Raw genomic sequence first — 17,556 nt, forward strand, 5'->3', positions numbered from 1 at the left:
GGCACCTGTATAGAATCTTTGCTGCACATGCTTTATCCTGCTATGAGCTGCCTGAAGCCATAAAGAGCATCTCTGGAACGCCAAAGGCACTCCATCTCATACCTAAACCTCTCCAATGACAACATGAGATGCACAGGCTGGAATTCAGTTGACTCATGAGGAAAGGCTGATACTTCCAGGAATGAAAATCCCACCTCTGGTACTCACCAGCTGCATGTGGACAGCACCAGCTCATATTCCTGACAATTTTCACATATCAGACAGACTATGAAGTGGATGAAAGGCGATACCTCCTGCAGTGAGGTCTCTGTGTATTTGGTGCTCATGAAGAAAAATAGAAAGATCACTGAGCAGAACAGAACTCTTTTATGCTCTTGAGCAAACCAGGGACCTCCTGTCAGTCCAGCTGTGCATGGGACACAACCTGATGTCACACCACTGTCCCCCTCCTGTACCCTTACAATGACAATGAAATGTTGGACTCACATCCAATTTCTCTAACCCTCTGACCATTTACTGACAAACCTGGAAGAAGCACAACAGCAACCCCCTTTCCCTTTTCCCTGGCTGTCCTGCAGCCACACTCCAGATTTATTCCTTCTTGAAAGTACAGACTAAATCCTCCTTGTACAGAAGCTGTCTTCACCACATTCTGCTATACTCTGTGCATTCCTATGTTATTTTTTTTTTATTTAATTAGATTAGATCTGGTCTTATAAGTGTTTGTATTTCTGATAACCAAAATATAGTCACTGGGGTTGTACTTTTCAGTGCTTTAATACAGAACCAGGTCTCTTATGTACCTTCCAGAGGAACAGATGCAATGCAGTTAATGCTGTCTGGATAATGGGAGAATGCTGTACTTGTATTTTACACAGTCCAGGGTACTGATGAATAACACCATAAAGGAAAGCAGAACTACTTTATGAAATACACTGCAAGGGCTGCCTAATGAGAAAACACCCATCTTCACTATATATGCCTGACAGAGGTCTTTATTAGATCAAATCAGCAAATTTTCTTCTGATGGATCCTCCTGCAGCCTCAATAGCTCATACCTGCTCATTCCAGCTGCAGTGTTAAATCCATTTGCTTCTCACTCTATAATCCCCCCTTATAAACAGTCAATGGGAATTCTTATACATTGCTAACTGATCACAACCTCCTTATTATAACCTCAGTAGCTAATCCAGTCAGATAGCAAAAATTAGGGGTTCCACTTGCCCATTAAACAACTGCTTTTCATGGCCTGTTGAGCTATTCCCTGAATCTAAAGGAGGGAGCATTGCAAATCAGCGCTGTGTTTGTATCACAGCAACTCCAGAGCAGCCATCTGCAGAGGAGCAGCACGCATGCACACAGCAGCCGCGGTCACAAACAGCTCTCACTGCAGCAGGAGGCGACAGTTTCATGAACATACACGGTGGGGAACAGCCTAAATAAAGCAATAGCCCTTGATGACAGCCTGTCATAGGTCTTCTGCACACATAAAGCTATGCAGTACAGGAGAAAGCACTGGAGCAAGGTATTTAATGAAAGAAACACCAGTTTCCTAGAAACCTAAGGGTACAATTTGCTATAACGTTTTCCCATGGCACTTCCTCATCTTATATTTCTCCCTCCTTGCACCCCTGGACTGATAAAAATGGGCAAAGAAGTGGCAATAATAAAACATCCACTGTCTGCTTTGTCTTCAGGCTGAGGTAATGGCATGAATCTCTGCTGAAAACAAGAAGTTACAGCAGATGATGTAATTTTAAAACCATCTGTTGTAATTTACTGAATAATGAAGTGAAGCCTGGCTCTCCCCCGCCTGCGTGCCATTTGCCATTGTTCTGGCACATCCCTAAAATGCCACTGGCCTCTTCTCGATGTCTCTGGGTGCCAAAGCACACAGGGGGATTATGGTGCTTCAGCCCTAATGGTGACTGCCCAAGCACTGCTCATCCACAGGAAATGTGAAATGCCCAAAGTTAGTTCAGCCCCTGCACAGAGACATTACAGCAGAGCCAGTTTTGCAATGCTCTCATAGGAAGTTGTTTCCATCTCCCCAGAGTCTGGGAAGGACAAGGTCACACTGAATGAGCAGCAAACCCAAGTGAAACTGGAGTTCATTGGGGGATTGACAAACTAAGACACAAACACAACTCAAAAGGTAAAATCATATGCTTCCTCACCCACTCTCCTTTTATCTTGTATAGCAACTTGGAATTCTTTCCCTCTTCTCTTTTTTCAATGCCTGATCATTTCTTTTGATGTCTGAAATAAAAATCAGCGTGTTGGAAATATTGCAGTTGATGTGTGGGAACCCAACCATCACTTTACTGTTGGGATCCCATCTGATTTCAGGTGCATGGGCCTCATCCTCCACTAATTGCCTGCTAGATTTTGCTTGGAGTCTAAGAAAAATAACACAAGAAAGGGTGAAATTAAAGAAACTGTCTGATCTTGGCTGAGTATCCTGCATCTAGTTTAGGGAGGTTTACAGCATTGCATAGGGAGACCAGGAAGGCATTTTACAGCGTATCCTTTCAAGTGTGAAATGCCAGATGTTTTCTTTGCTTTTTGCAGCTTTCTTTAAGAAGTCACCGTGGTGTGAGCTGCTGACTCAGCACTGCCTGGTAGTGAGCTGCAGGATGGCGTGAAGCCAGAACACTGGGCACGGGGCAGGTCCTTCCACCAGCAAAGCCAACCTTTGGGACAGACTGTGATCACACAGTTGAGTTCTGAGGTGATAATCAAAAGGTTGATGCAAGAGAAAATGGGATGTGCTGCCTGCGACCCCAGGATGGGCTGTTCCTGAGATGCTGCCCAGCTTTTCTTGCCTTGCCCAGCAGCGTTTGCCAACTTTCAATTCTTGGTACTCAGTATGGAGGAGTTTTTCCTTTCTGCCAGGTGGAACACATTCACTGAACTGAGGGTACTTGATAGTAAATTCTTTCTGGAGCTCTGTTTAATGTTACTTGGACACAGCACCGTTTGTCCGTCTGCTCATTGGCTGCTGTGTCCCTGATGGGTGCTGAGACATTAACAGCAATTCGCTCTTCAGTTTTACGGCTTCCACTATTTCCTTCTGTCTTTCCAGGCGCTCTGCTGAGCAGGTGCCTTGCTGATTTTAGTATATGAGCTCCGATGCAGATGCCAGGACCTGGAAGACATTTCAATTCCTCGAAAACCTGGGCATTTTTCAGTAGTTTTTCAGCAGCCTGTGTCAATATCTTTGAACATGCTTTTGTTTTTGCTTTGTATTTCCTCTCTGAGCCCTTTGTCACAGGTTCTGCGCCACCAGTTCAGGAATGGATCTGGTTCAGATTGAAGCAGTAGCTTTCCTGTAGCCTCTACAAACTGGAATCTCAGCCTGCACATTTTTCATCAATGCTCTGCCTGTAATTCGCATTGTCTCAGCAGCAATAGGGTTGTGTCATCATCTGCTTTTAATGGCTGCCAATTTCCTTTCTTCTCCCACATAGCTCAGAGGAAGTCAGGGTAACCTGGCAGGCCCTGAGCTGCCTGGCTTGTTGGCTTTCTCTTTCCTTTTTGCATGCTTCTGCTCATTCTTGTGTCAAGTATTAGCCTGGATTTTATAGTCTCCATCTCTGTGAGGTTCTGCAAGCCATTCATGCTGGAAAGGTACAAAATTTTATCCCTCAAATCCCTACAGCACAGTGCAATTATTAATTAATTTATTTATTTTTTGGCTGTAAAGTGCAGCAGAAGGACTTCTCTGAGTGCCAGCAGTGCTTACATCTCCATTAGCCGAAGCACGGCCCATGACTGTTTTTCTTTGCAGCCTCGCATGCTTCCCGGGCTGTCTTTGGTATAAGAGCAGGGGCTGCCTCCAGAACAGAGCAGCTTATCACAGCAACGCTCATAAATCTGATCTTGCCTTTAACCTTAAGCCAGAGCTCTCAGTGTAAGATAAAGTGGTGCCAGACCACACAGTTCATCTCGGGGCTGGAGGTATAAGCCCTGGAGCCTGGATCCATTCCCAAGCAGATGCCAGCCCCAGACATGCTGCTCCGAGGGCTGGCCAGCTCTGGCTTCTCTTGCTTTGGCTGCTGTTCAGCTCTGGATTCATAATACAGCTTAGTGACAGATGTAATAAAACCCTCTCTCATCTGCCTCCCACTGCTACCAAAGGAACATTATGATTTTTGTCAGCTACTTCTTGACCCTCTCATCTCTTACTGCAGCTTGCAATGAAATGTTGTCATCAAATCTTATCTGATCTTTTTCCTCTTAGGAGCCAAGGCAAAAAATAAAAATGCTAAAATGGGAATTCAGGTCAGCTGAGTGTCTCTTTTCCCTTCTTGTTGATTCAGGTATGTATAAAATTGACAGATGACTTTAAAAATAATTTACATATAGTAACAATTATCCAGTACTCCTCCACACTTACTTCAAAGTCAGTGTGAGTGAGTTAATAGGTGCCAACACTGCACCAGTGACGTGGCACACAGCTAAATGGCCTGACAGCCTGGAAGATTTAACGACCCAAAGCTCATCCATAGCTGTCGGTAAGAGGCATTTCCAGTAGCACATCTCCGACTAAGCCTAAACCTTAGACCGAAGTCCTCTGCTTAAATGCAATTTAAACTCCACCTGCTGGCTGAGCTCCTTAATGGCATCATGTCTTCTCACCAAGGGTGCTTAAGCTCCATCCCTTTCAGTGGTTACAGGTTTAAGAATAATCTCATGATACATGCAACTAAGAAAAAGACTAGGTGAGACATTCCAAGGGGGTTAGTGATTTTGAAACCTCTGTTTAATAGACATAGCTCTGGTTTGCAAAATCACTGATCACTTTTGAAAATGTTGCCCAGAACAGCATAGAAATATTGGAATGCAGATTGGACCATGGAGGAGTAAAAAATGTCTGCATCATTCCAAAAAAAAAAAAAAAAAAAAAAAAAAGAGAGAGATTACATTTTATGAAGCAGGCTTGAGATAGTGGTTGAGTAACCAGATGGTGCTTCATTTGCCAAATCCAGCTTCCACAGTTGTCAAATAATTATATAACAGCGGACTTAACTGTACATACACATGCAGAGCATGATGCATATGCATGATGATGCAGATGATGAGGTTGGTGCAGACAGTGGACATGAATTTTATTGTAAGTTCCTGCATGCCTATGTTTTTACAAAACCATGCACTGAAAGAAAAATTGGATTTTGTTTTCTCTTCTTTATTTTAGTACCTAAAAAGCAACTTCAGTGGAAAAACAATATATAAAGCAGATGAATATGATTGGCATAAGAAGCATAAAAATATGAGGTGTATTCAAATACTGTGCACCACTAAATGCTTCCATCTGTCATAAGGGCAATTTAGCATAAAACTGCACATCTCTTGCTTTCTAAAAACTGGCCAGGCCTTAAAAAATGTTATCACATTAATGAGATGGAAACCTCTGAGAATTCAGTTCATAGCATATAGAGAAATCAAAAACTAATATGAGAGGCATATTTCCAAGACATGGGGCTTGTCCACAACAATCAGTGCTCTGCAAGTCACCAAATATTATTTCCCTTTCAAAATACGCATAGAAAGATTTAGATATTCATTTTCTCTCATATTTGTATTTCACATTCATTTACTTTCCAATAAACCATTTATGTGACTGTATTTCTGCTGTATGATATGTTTGGAAGGTATTCACCACAACTATCACCTGGAGAATGCTTTGATTTCCAAGGTTTGAGATGACAGACAGGTCAACTGACACATGAGACTAACCCTGCTTGGCTGGTTCAGCCAGGAGCCTCTCAATGACCCTCAAGGCACCTCCAAACCAATATCCTGGTATATTTCTCACTGATATTCAGCCCAATGCTTTCCATAAGCCACTTTTTATGAACAAAAATGTAATCAGACGAATTAGCAAGAAACAAGTAGCAGAGAATAGCATAACTCAAAATCAATTGTAGGGCTTTGTCTGAAAACAGCAACAAAGGATATTTTTCTTTGAGGAAGGAAGGAAGAAATAAATAAAGAAAGAAAAATAAATCTTTTCTGTTAGTGCATTACAGATACCTGCTTATTCTTCTTGTGTTCTGTGACATAATGTGAAAATGACAGAGAAATCTGCCTCACATCTCTAGACCCGTGCTTGACTTCAACTGATGTTTTCCTGCCTTTATATAATGTGCTCCTTCTTCCAGGAGTCATGTACAAATATGCTCCTAGGGATGCATGGGATGCACACTTCTTTGCATGCTATCTACCCCATCAAACGTAGGACAGAGGAGCAGAATCATACTGCAAAGCACATGGGGAAAAGGAAAAAGAAAAAAGAAAAAAAAAGAAAAACTCAGTAATAATCATTGGGTTTCTCCTTAACATGTGTAAACTCTTTAAAAGCACAAGTTCTGAATAGTTGTCAGGAAACCAAGACTTCGGTTAGGAATAATTGGTTATGGTTCATCCCTGCAGCATCTGCTCAGTGTCAGCCCTACAGCCCATCTGCAAGCAGCAGAAGCAGCGGGGGATGCGTGGTAAGCTTTGTGCAGGTTTGGGAGCCAGAGGCTGGGGTGCAGTACGGGTGATTCCCACAGAGGGAGATGTTGCTTTCTTTATTCCTTAGGTTTTTTTTCCACCTAGCCACGGGAAAACTTCCATGTGTTCCAATCATTACGCAGACACTTCTCAACATATAGGTTTTTAAGACGACCAAAGTATGCACTAGAACTTCACATTCATGTATATTCCTGAATTATGGTTTTTCTATTGTCCTTACATATAGCTTTTCTACTCCACAAAGAGCTGCACTGTTACAAAGTGACTTAGCAGACCTTGTTGAGCCAGCAATTCTGACAGCCCATGCCTGTTTCCTTAGCCCACCTTGATTATATTCCGCAGATAGGGATGGAGCACCCAGCCCAGCAAAGTAGTGGGGCAGCTCTTGCTCCCCCAACCACCTACTTTCTTGGGTCCTTCAGCCACTTCTGCCACAAACACATAGGGACAAATCACACCTCATTATCAGTTGCAAACAGGTATCAAATACCACCATTTGTTGCTTTACACTCCTTTATCTGCACAGAGAAGTGTAACAGAAATGCTAAGACACAGCTTGAAGCAGTGATAGAGCACCTGGTGGGAAGGCAGGGCTAACCCAGTGGAGCTCAGGAGTGTGCAATGTAGATGAGCGACCAGAAGGGGTGGAACCAGGATCCACCCCTTCCCAGACCTCATTTAAGGGTTGGCAGTGGCAGGGAGGGGATCCTGTTGGAGGTTCTCACTTACCTGAGGCCTTCTGAAGAGAAGAAGCTTCTTTCCTTTATGTCTGTGCCCACAGCTGTTGCATTTGAGCAAATCTTCACTTGCTGCAATCCTCACTTGCTGCATCCTAGGGCCTTCCTGCTCTGCTGTCACTGCTGCACTTTCCATTGTGTTTCAGGAACATATTTCGAAATAAAAAGAAGTTGCAATGGTTGCTCTGATGTAAACAAGTTTATAAAGTTCAGTTTAAACTGAGAATGTCAGCCTCTAGTGATCTTTTGTTTGCTGTGACAAGGATCTTCACAAATGCGTATTTTAATTTAATGGGTAGGGTTTATCTCATGAGATGAGTTTGCAAGCTCCTGACTGCGGTGCTGCCTGTACGGTGTTACAGCAGGCTCCAAATCTCTCAGCTCCTCCATGAACCATATTGTAGATAATGCCTCTTGTCCAGCACAGGAGAATTTTCAATTAATGTTCCTCAGAGACGTGATCTGATTTTGCTCTTGGAGGCAAAGAAATGAGAATTGGTTCATTTTAAAAATAACCTGCTATGTGAAGTGATGCATCATAGAGCTCTCACACAGAGGAGCAGTTAGTAAAGTATTCCATAGCAACAGCCACATCTTAATAGAAGATCATCTCCTGGACATCTCCCTTTGCATTTCTGCAATTACTGACTCTGTCTCCTACCATCTGCAATTATATAAAATCCCTCTGGCAACTGTAGCTATTGCTTACATGGAAAATTAACATTGTGGAAGCTATGGGATTTAATAACTAAAAATAAGAAATATGAGTTGTTGCATGACTATCCATCAAGCTTTCCACCAGCTACAAGGAATCTCTGAGCAGATCATCGTGGGACATAATTTTGAATCCTCTGGCTTCATGATATAAATCATAACTCTTAGGTTTAATACTTCGTTTGCATAATAACATGGAACTTTCCCCCATCCACTTGACATTAAAAAAAGCAGTCATGCAAGAGGCCAGAAGAATATCAGAAGAAAATGAGCTGTGATGCTTAACACACAGCCTGAATCCGGTGATGCTCAGAGCACAGGGCTGACATCAGAGGCAGACAAGTGTTCCTGTTCTGTGTGCTTCAGTCTTATTTTAGAGCATGCTTCTTCCATGCTGCTGGGAGATAAGCACTGACGTTTCCCGATGTCACTGCGTCACACTGCAGCAGTTTTGCTACCAATTTTATAATTCAAAACAGCATTTATCTTTTATTTAGGTGAAGAAAAAAAAATACCCTTTCTTTTTTAAAAAAGTCTTTTTGTCTTAAAAAAAATTCAAAGTGATTAAAGATTTTTTTTTTTTTTATAGGAGGGGATAAGCATTGGTAAGAATTAGCATGGATGATATTTTTCTGGAAGAATGCAATTACAAAAAATGGCACAGATATTCAAGAACCTCGTTTGTCCCAGATTTCGTTTTTGGAATTGCACAAAAGGTGGCCTGCCTACAAAAGAAGTTTTGAACAATATAAGTCAATTATGTGCTGTAACTTGGCAGGCTGTTTACCAGCCTGGAAAATGAGTCCCAGACACCCACTTGTGCCTGACAGTATCAATCTAACCATAACATATTAGCACCAGTTGACACTTCTGCTACAGAATAACAAGCCTGGCAACAATATAGAGCCAACAGTGCTTTGAGAAAACTGAGGCAAGAGAAAATAACAGTTTTTGATGTTCAGAAGAGGGGAAGTATATGCTCAGAATTGCTGGGATGTGGTTGCCAGAGGAAAGAGTGACTATCTGAAAATGGAATTAACTCTGTTTGACTGTGGTAGAGGACAGCTGGGTATCAAACAGCAGCTCACAAAGTCAGCTGTTTTCAATGGCTCTGATACTGCACAAAATATGGACCAAAACTCATGCCAGCATATGTTCCAGCACCAGCGCTAGGTGTTTGTGATCAATCTTGCTTGCAAAAGCTCCTCATTCTGATGGGTTAATTTTGAATCACGGTGGATCTGCATATCTTCATGGTGGCAGGAAACCAGGGCTAAGTGAAAGAAAAGACCCGTTCCATGTACAATCAACTTCTGTAGTGCAGAATTTCTAGTGACAATAATAATTACGTTGGATTACAGCAATCTGTATGGAGGCCAGTGTCAGCCTGCTGGAAATCACAGTTAATACCCTCTACTGTCAGGAGGGATGGATTCTAGGTCTGTGCAATGCATTAGCAGCATGATGAGCATTGACTGGATTTGGTACGAGGTCACTGCGCCCGTCTGATGCAGAATGCAAGGATGTCAATGGCATCACACATACTGTAGGCACATAGATGTGATTGCTACCTGATCTTAAGGGGTTAAATGAAGGATGGATTAGTGGTATAGCCTGCAGAAAGAGAGCACACTAAGTGACTGAAGGAGTTTCAGAAGCCCCTTCTGAGAGGATGGTCATGCCTGAGGAATCTGAACTTTCTCTAGACCAAGTGAAGGTAGAAGGAAACCAGCAGGAGTCTGTTGGCTTTGCACACTAAATCCCAAGGAAATATTTCAGCAAACTGAAGTAACCTAGGCCATGCATTTGAAATATCCAGTGTAATAAACACAAAAACACCAGTGACTAATGAGGTGACGCAATCAGAATTAAGGTAGCTATTCCAAAGTGAAAAATGCTTATCTCTGTTTAAGAAGATTATATCAGCTGCATCTCCCCCCCGTGCATCACTGTCCCCTCTCAAGGAATATTTCCTTCCCTGCTATCTATGCTGCATAAACAAGTTAGGTGTTTAGATTCTCAGTCACTCAAAACAGTCTTCTACAAACAGTCCCTTGGTGTCATTCATATTGATTACAGAGTCAGTGTCCAAATGACTATGATCATGGGAATGTAAGAACACAGACTGTTTATATAAACCATAAGGGCAGCAGAGCTCTTAGCAAGGTGCTTTTTATGATTCTTAATCTAAATATATATATCACTAATTTGGCAAAGGGGATAAAACCTAAGCCAAGATTTGTTTTAGTGAGGTAGTTTACGTAGTGTTGTTTTACGGACTTCTGTAAGCGAGTCTCCCCTTTAGACAGTTATTTGTGCCATGCCATGTACTTCCAAAACCTGACAGAATGAACCCTCTTTGCAGACCCAGCAGACATTCAGTATGATGAATCTGCCCTTCGGTGGGAGGTGAGGCAGTCAAAGTTAATGTTAAAAAGACCATTCACAACTTCTGCACTAACATCCTATTCCAGGCACAACGCAAACTCAGGCAGCCCTAGAGCCTGTCTCCACTTGTGTTTGGAAAGCTTCCTTCAAAGGCTCAAAATCCAGAGATTCCCTTTAAAAAGAGAAAATATGTACAATGACAGTAGAATAGCACAGAAGGCAAACTATGCTGGCTTTTGAGATAACTGTCTTCACCTGGTAGACTTGTATCAGCCCCAGTAGGCAAGAAATGTTGCATATTCTTCAAATTCCACACAGACCTTTGCAGCTTTTTCTGACAACAGAGATATTTGGGTGTCTTTGGTTGGTTCGTTCTTTAGTAACGTTTGTGTGGGTGACAGCAAAATGGGGTGGGGTGAGGCAAGCACCGCAGGAGCTGTTCTGCTCTGTGCTCTTGCAGCCCGTAGGAAGGATTCTGTGTGGGCAAGGGAAGGGAGTGGAGCTTGGCTGCAGTGTGAATGCAGAGGAGGAGGTGGGAGATGGAGCATGTTGATGGGAACGTGGGGAAAGCAGAGTGCGTCCTCAGCTGTGTGCGATGATCCCATGGTAGATGGCCTAATAAGGAATGTAGTCACATCCTTAAGTTAAGGGCAGTGGGGGTTTTGTTTCTGCAGGCCGGATGCACTGTGCACAGCTCAGCCTGTGCTACGCCTTCACTCCCTTTGTTTCAGAAACTTTTTTCTGAGTGATGTTTCTCAGGCCAGCTGCAACGTTAACGTTCATCTCTTTAAGATGATCTGCCTTTTGTCCCTGAATTTTCTTTCTTCCTTAACCGCCCTCTTTCTTTCTGCTTTCTTTTTCATATGACTAAGTAAAAATAAGGAGAGCTGGAGAGTGAGTAGATGAGAGAAAATCCTTCCCTCTCCCAGCTGCTCCTCAGCCCTTTTCTCCATAGGTTTAATAGCACAATGACACTGTATCGCAGTGCTGCTGTCACCTGCCACAGCTCCAGCCTGCAAAGAACAGCAAGGAGCACCGGGGAAGGCCACAGGCTGCACTGCAGAGGAGCAGCAGAAGCAGCTGGGTGAGGACAGGAGTGTGCTGAGGGGACAATGGGCCCTGTGCTGACTATGGGAAGCGGGAGCTAGTGCTCCCAGCACAGCAAGGTGTGCTCAAGGACATCTGTGCCTCCACAGCATAAATTCCTCCTGAAGCTCCATCTGGGGCCTTTGCAAAATGGCAGCAAGCCATTTTTGTACAGCACAAGGAGCGGAGCGAGCGTGTGGTGCGGCCGCAGCAGCAATCCACTCGGTCGTTCTCATCCCCTCGAACAAGAAACGCCGCTCAGGGAAAGAATGCAGCGTTAACTCTCCGCTTTGTCCTCCCCACCCTCAGAGGGTTTAAGAGCAGAACACATTTGCGGGCGAGAAGGCGCTGTGGAGGGGCTCTCCGTGGAGGAGCCTGACTGCTAGCAGAGCTGCTTGCAGCTACGGGAGGCCTCCCAGGGCCACCGGGGTGCTGCTCGGGGCGAGGGGGAAGCGGGGCCGGAGCGCTGAGGAGGGGGCGAGGCGGAGGCGGGGCTGCGTCAGGGGCGACCGTTACAGCACCGGCACGAGGCGGGGGGCGGCCCCGCGCGGGCAGAGCCGCGGTGAGGGAGGAGAAGGAGGAGGAGGACTACGACGACGACGGCTGGGGGGATGTGACGCCAGGCAGCGCGCGGCATTGTGGGAGCGTGCCGCCAGCCCGTCCAGCCGTTCCCGTTGGCCCCGCGGGCGAAGCGCAGGCAGCGGGAGCGGGGCCGCCGCCGCCGGGAGACATCTTGCCGCCGCCGCCGGGAGCCGCGCTGTAAGTGGGCGCCGCCCGCCCTCCGCAGCGGCCGTTCCCCGCGCTGAGGGCTGTGCGGGGCGGGGGGCGCTGCGGGGAGAGGGGTCCCGGCTGCCGCCTCGCTGAGGGAAAGGCGGAGCGGAGGGAGCCGTCTGCTTGCTTCTTTTTTTTTTTTTTTTTTCTTTTTTTTTGTCTCTGCCCGTTCCCAGCGTCATGGTGGCAGAGGGGTGTTGTTTGTACTGTGTGTGCGGCGCGGGGTTGGAAGGAGGCCCGGGAGCGCCCGGCTCCTGCAGCCTGCCCGCCTTCCTCCCGGCGGGGAGCAGCGGGGTGTGCTGTCAGCGCGGGGTGAGGGGCCGCGGCACCCAAGTTAGTGCCAGACAGAAACGGCTCCGTGAAACAAAGCCCGATGGCACGTTGAGGACCGCTGGCAGAGACGTCCGAAGCATCCTGGAATGGTGAAGATAAGCGTTCAGCTAGAAAACGGGGGTCTCGGTTGTGGTAGAGCTGTCAGCTGGCGGGCAGCCTGCAGTGTGTCTGCCTGCAGGGCCGGGGACAGCCGTAGTGCGGTGCGGGGGGACGCGGTGTCCTCCAGCAGCGCCCAGGTGTGGGCAGGGCAGACACGGCTGTGCCGGCAGGAGATGCAGTAAGGGACCCTCTGCTTCTGTAACTCGGCCCGTCTGCAGTCCTTGGGTTCCCGTGCATCTTCAGAAGTCAGTGGCAGAAGGCTGCATCTGGAGCTGGGCCGGAGCTGGCTTGTTAGCAGAGTTGCTTCACTTGTGTTGGTGGAAGGAGACGCTGCTGAGGGGTATCTGGAGGAGGCTTGTTGTTTATTTCTTGACTGCAGAAGTGAATGACCATCCGTTCCCCAGAACTGTGTGAGGCTGTGACTTAGCAACAGGTCTGTGGGGAACTTTGCGGATCCGCCACCTCCCCCAATCTTAAGAGTCAGCAGAAATAAATGAACTGAGGAGCAGGGAGGCAATTACTGAAAGCAGAGCCTGGGATCTTAAGCACAAGAGGGAGCAGAAAGAATTAGGCATAAACAAGACCATTACAATTGCTTTGACAAACATGAATGCCGTTGATTGATGCATTTTGGATCAAGCAGCCCCTAGCCAACTCCTTGTTGTATCTTTAAAAGTTGTCTGAAAGGGTTATATTGTGTTTTTCCCAGGCAGTGGCTTGGGGTTGTTCTGATGCAGTGTTACATTGTTTGCTTCTTTTTCCAGGTGGTGTTAGAGGTTGTTTTGCTGTTATGTATCATAACCTTTCACAACAACCTTTTCTTGACCTATATGGCCTTAAAGAGTAACTCTGTTTTGTTACTGAGTGTTTGTTTGTTACAGAACTGAGGTATACGCTTCTGATCACCAGTAAAAATAGATGTTGATTGTGCGTAACTGTTGATACCCATAACTGATTTAGAAATTTCTAGTTAAGACTGGAATTTGGCTTAATGACAGTAAGATAGGAAGAGTGCTTAAGCACTGCTTATTTCATACATCAGCATTAACGGAAAGAAAATCTGCCTACTGCAAACTCTCAAAGTAGGGATAAAGGAGCAGGAAGATGTAATTGATGCCACGGGAGAAAAAGGAGCCTCTAGAGAGTGCCTCCCTTGGGAGAAAGGATATTGACCCAACAGCCAGTTCAGGGAGCATCAGGTTTTGTCAGCTCCTTGCTTCCTTGAGGTAGATTAGAGGGAAAAATGTGCTAAATGCAGTATCTGTAGGGAAGTGTCCTGAGGGATGCATACAGAGAGGCTCGGGTGCCTTACCTAGAAGACAGGATGTACAGGATTCAGCTTGTACTACTCGCTCCTAAAACAGTGATGCAGTGATGTTCAAAGCACATCATTCATGGCCTCAGCGGTGCGCTGACTTCTTGCCCTCTTTCCCCTCAGCACTACAACATCTATATTACATTTCTGAATTTTCCATTGGAAACATCTGCCTGAATTCTTTGTGTTTTTGCTGTTGTCCAAAATGTCAAGCAGCAAACAAGTTTTCAAGATGTTCTTTGAAATACTTTTTTTTCCCCTAAATTTATATAACAGTCCAGTGACTTGTATCGAACCCTGTGCTTCCTACCTACTATACAGAAAGCTGCAACACACAAATGGTCTTATTTTCACACTAGTGCTCCCAACAGTGGTCAGTGAAGACAACTGTATTTACGTTCTCCTGTCTATTGGTGGCAGGGTGCCCAGATAAAACTTTTGTCACACTCCCATCACTGTTCGTAGTGGAGGGCTGCACGTTAAGGAAATGTTTGTTTCAGGGTTTTGGTCCCATTGTGGGAGGAAGGGACTTGTGCCAGCTGAATAAAATTGTGCAATAGTATCCTCTTCTGCACACGGATTTGGTGAAAGTATTATTTCTCTTTTTATGTTGCCGTGATGGGAGTTACAGTCTCCCTAACCTTCAGCAAAAAGGACGTCTGTAGGGCGTTCGTAGATGAGGAATATTCTTTGGTTTTTTGGGTGAAAATAAATGTATACTGCTGCTTTTCCAGATAAGAAATGAATGTAGTGCCAGAGCAGCTGGTTTGCAACCAGTTTCACTCCTCTCTTTCAGACCGCAAAGAATTACTGCTTTGATAAAGCACTTAAGCTAAAACTTGAAGTCACACCAGACCAAATGATTGCTGAGTTGCTCTTCTTGTATTACTGCAGTACCTAGAAACTATGGTCACAGACTGAGACTGTTGTGTTAGGCAAGCATTAATAAAGACCATTTTATACTGACTCTATAAGCAGTGCACTTTATAAATATGTCAAACTAGCTTCTGATTAGCCAAGAACAGACCAAATTATTTGTCAAAGCAAATTCAAGTGCACCTTTTCAAAATGAGTTCAGTGAGCAGCTATTATTATGGTACATAAATAGATTTAAGATGGAGTGGCAGCTATTACTTGTTAATCTTTTGAAACAATGAAAAGAAAATGGCATTGCTGTTAAGCTCTTGTGACACATAAGTGAACTTTTCAGCTTAGTCCTTGTCCTGAAAAGAGGAGGAAAGGAATTGCTCAACCTTAGTATTTTTCCTATTGTTGTAATGTAGTACTGCATTCCACTATACTTACAGATGTGATCCTGTAGATCTAAATGCAGTTAATACAGCAAGGTAAGCCCATGGTGAGAACAACCCCTGTCTGACAGCAGTAGAACCCACAGTAATTTGTTAAGTCATTAAGAACCAGTACCTGAAAGCTGTTAGTATTGTTGTTTTTAATTATTATTACTACTGTTTGTTAAAAGAGTCACATTGACTGAGCTAATGAAGTACTGGAATTTGAGCCATTGGAAATGAGATATCATTTTACCAGGGTGTGTGGTCAAGTACTCCAGAAACATGATGTTAAACCTTTCAGAAGAGCAGATGCCTATGGTCACTTCAGGAAAATAGCATTTAAAAGTAGAGTGTTTATCTTCATACAGAAAATTATGGCCAGCAGCCAATTTCAACCAGAAAAATATCAATTACATTGATTGCATTGCTATACCTGATTATTATTTGTTTCTTAGAATACATATTTCTGGCTTGCAAAGACCTGACAGCAGGCCTTGTAGTTTGAATCTTCACTGTGAGTGAATATACCATCATATTCTCATTTCAGTGAAATTGGGGTTGTTAGAAAACAGTGTGAATCTTGCTGCAGTCCTTAAGAGCTTTTCAAAAGGCCACGAATCAGGTGCTGTAGATAGGGCAATCTGTAGCACAGCACAGCCACTGAAAAACAGAGCAAGAAACTTTATTCAGAGCCAAAGTGGGCTTCCCAGGTTGACTCCTCAGTGCTATCCCTTGATTATCACAGTGATAGTTTTGTGAACGGTCACTTTTAAACTGTATCAGTTTGTTGCCGGATCTTTGAAGACTGTGAATTTGACAAAGCTTTCCAGTAATTGTGTGTGTATGTATATATACACATATATACATACTTTGAAATACATTTGGAGTAATTCTCAGTAATTTTCTTGCTGAGGCAAGAGAGGGGTAAGAAAGAAAAAGACAGACTGTGATTTTCTTTTATTGTTTTTCCTCCTGCCTCAATCCAGTCTGACCTATGGTAGATGTGATAAAGTTCCCTTTGGTGAGCACTGCCTCACTCATCTGCGGGCTCGCAGTGACTCAGCAGACAGCTCTGGTTCATTAACGTTGGCAGTGATCCAGAGTTTCTGGTGTTACAAAGATAAACCATTTGAGAACATGTAAGGCACACAGTTTTCTTTGGATTTTGATCTGTTGCCATGCTCTTTACATCTAACTTCAATAAATTTCTTTGTGTCTGTTGCAAGTGAAATCTCTTTTTTCTTTCCATACGTTTTGCCATATAGAGAACTAGAACTGGAGAAGACACTGAGAGCTCCTTGGCCCATCCATCCCTGTCTCAAAGACAGGACAAGCAGGTTCTCTAAAGTAATGATCCTGAATCCATAATTAAACCCTGAGAACCCCCATTCCAGGCTTTCTTTGCCCCTTTTCAATCAAGTGATCAGATGAAAAGTGGTACCTAAAACCTAACTAGAGCTTCCTTCCCTCCTCCCCTCAACAGCTAAATTTCTGTGTGTTATACGAATGGAATCCTTGAGACAGGAAGCCCTGGAACTCACTTTATCACATTTTACTTGTTATGTTAAAGTTGCAGAAGTGCTTGCTTTGTTCAACATTCAAGACTCCACGTTTCTGGTTTAGGCAAGTTTTCCCTCATAAATAAGATAAATGTGACAAGCAGTATAAAATAAAGGGGGAAATGAACCTCTAGACTTTGCAGAAGTGGTAAAGTAAGCTTATGTAAGAATGTATCCTTTTATAAACAGTGGTGTCAGGTAATTCCACATGACAGAAGGTTTGAAGTTATTAAGTAGAAAGCAGTATGTTGAAGGGAAGAACATCTCCTGAGTGCTAAATCAAAGATACTGCAAAGGAACAGCCAAGTGTGTACTGATAAGGGGAGGATGGTTGAGCATGGCCACAACAAAAGGCAGTGTGTCAACAACAGAGTTAGCATTGGTTTGCATGTGTGATATGTAGCCAGAGACAGTGATACACAGTACTCATTTGTTTTTGCATATGAAGGAACCATTTCCCTTACTTCACTAGGAACAGTCACTTCCTTGGAACTAAAAATGAAAGGGCAGTGCTCTTTCATCTCTTTCTGCTGTCAGCTACAGCATGGCCATCCATGTATGTCTTCCATTTGGGCCTTTAGATTGGTAAGCTGTATTTACTTCAGATTCTTCAAAGCTTCTTTGGTAATAATTCTGTATTGCCACATATTTTACTCATGCTTTGATCCAAATGTTGTAGCACATCATGGCTTTCCTGAAGGGGAATAAAAACAGTCCAGAGATAAGAACTTCCATATTCTCTT

General features: G+C 44.1%; 1 protein-coding gene across 4 annotated transcripts in view; it reads left to right on the plus strand.

Moving 5' to 3' along the window:
- Window positions 1–12,082: 12,082 nt before the first annotated feature.
- The window catches only part of H2AFY (H2A histone family, member Y), a 45,367-nt gene continuing 39,893 nt past the window's right edge, over window positions 12,083–17,556 (plus strand). For all 4 annotated transcript variants that reach the window (NM_205007.2, XM_025154811.3, XM_025154810.3 and 1 more), the window contains exon 1: window positions 12,083–12,203. The gene's annotated coding sequence lies outside the window, so the exon portion shown is untranslated. The remainder of the gene's footprint in view (window positions 12,204–17,556) is intronic.

Source organism: Gallus gallus, chromosome 13 (genome assembly GCF_016699485.2).
Source record: "Gallus gallus isolate bGalGal1 chromosome 13, bGalGal1.mat.broiler.GRCg7b, whole genome shotgun sequence".
Lineage (NCBI taxonomy): Eukaryota > Metazoa > Chordata > Aves > Galliformes > Phasianidae > Gallus > Gallus gallus.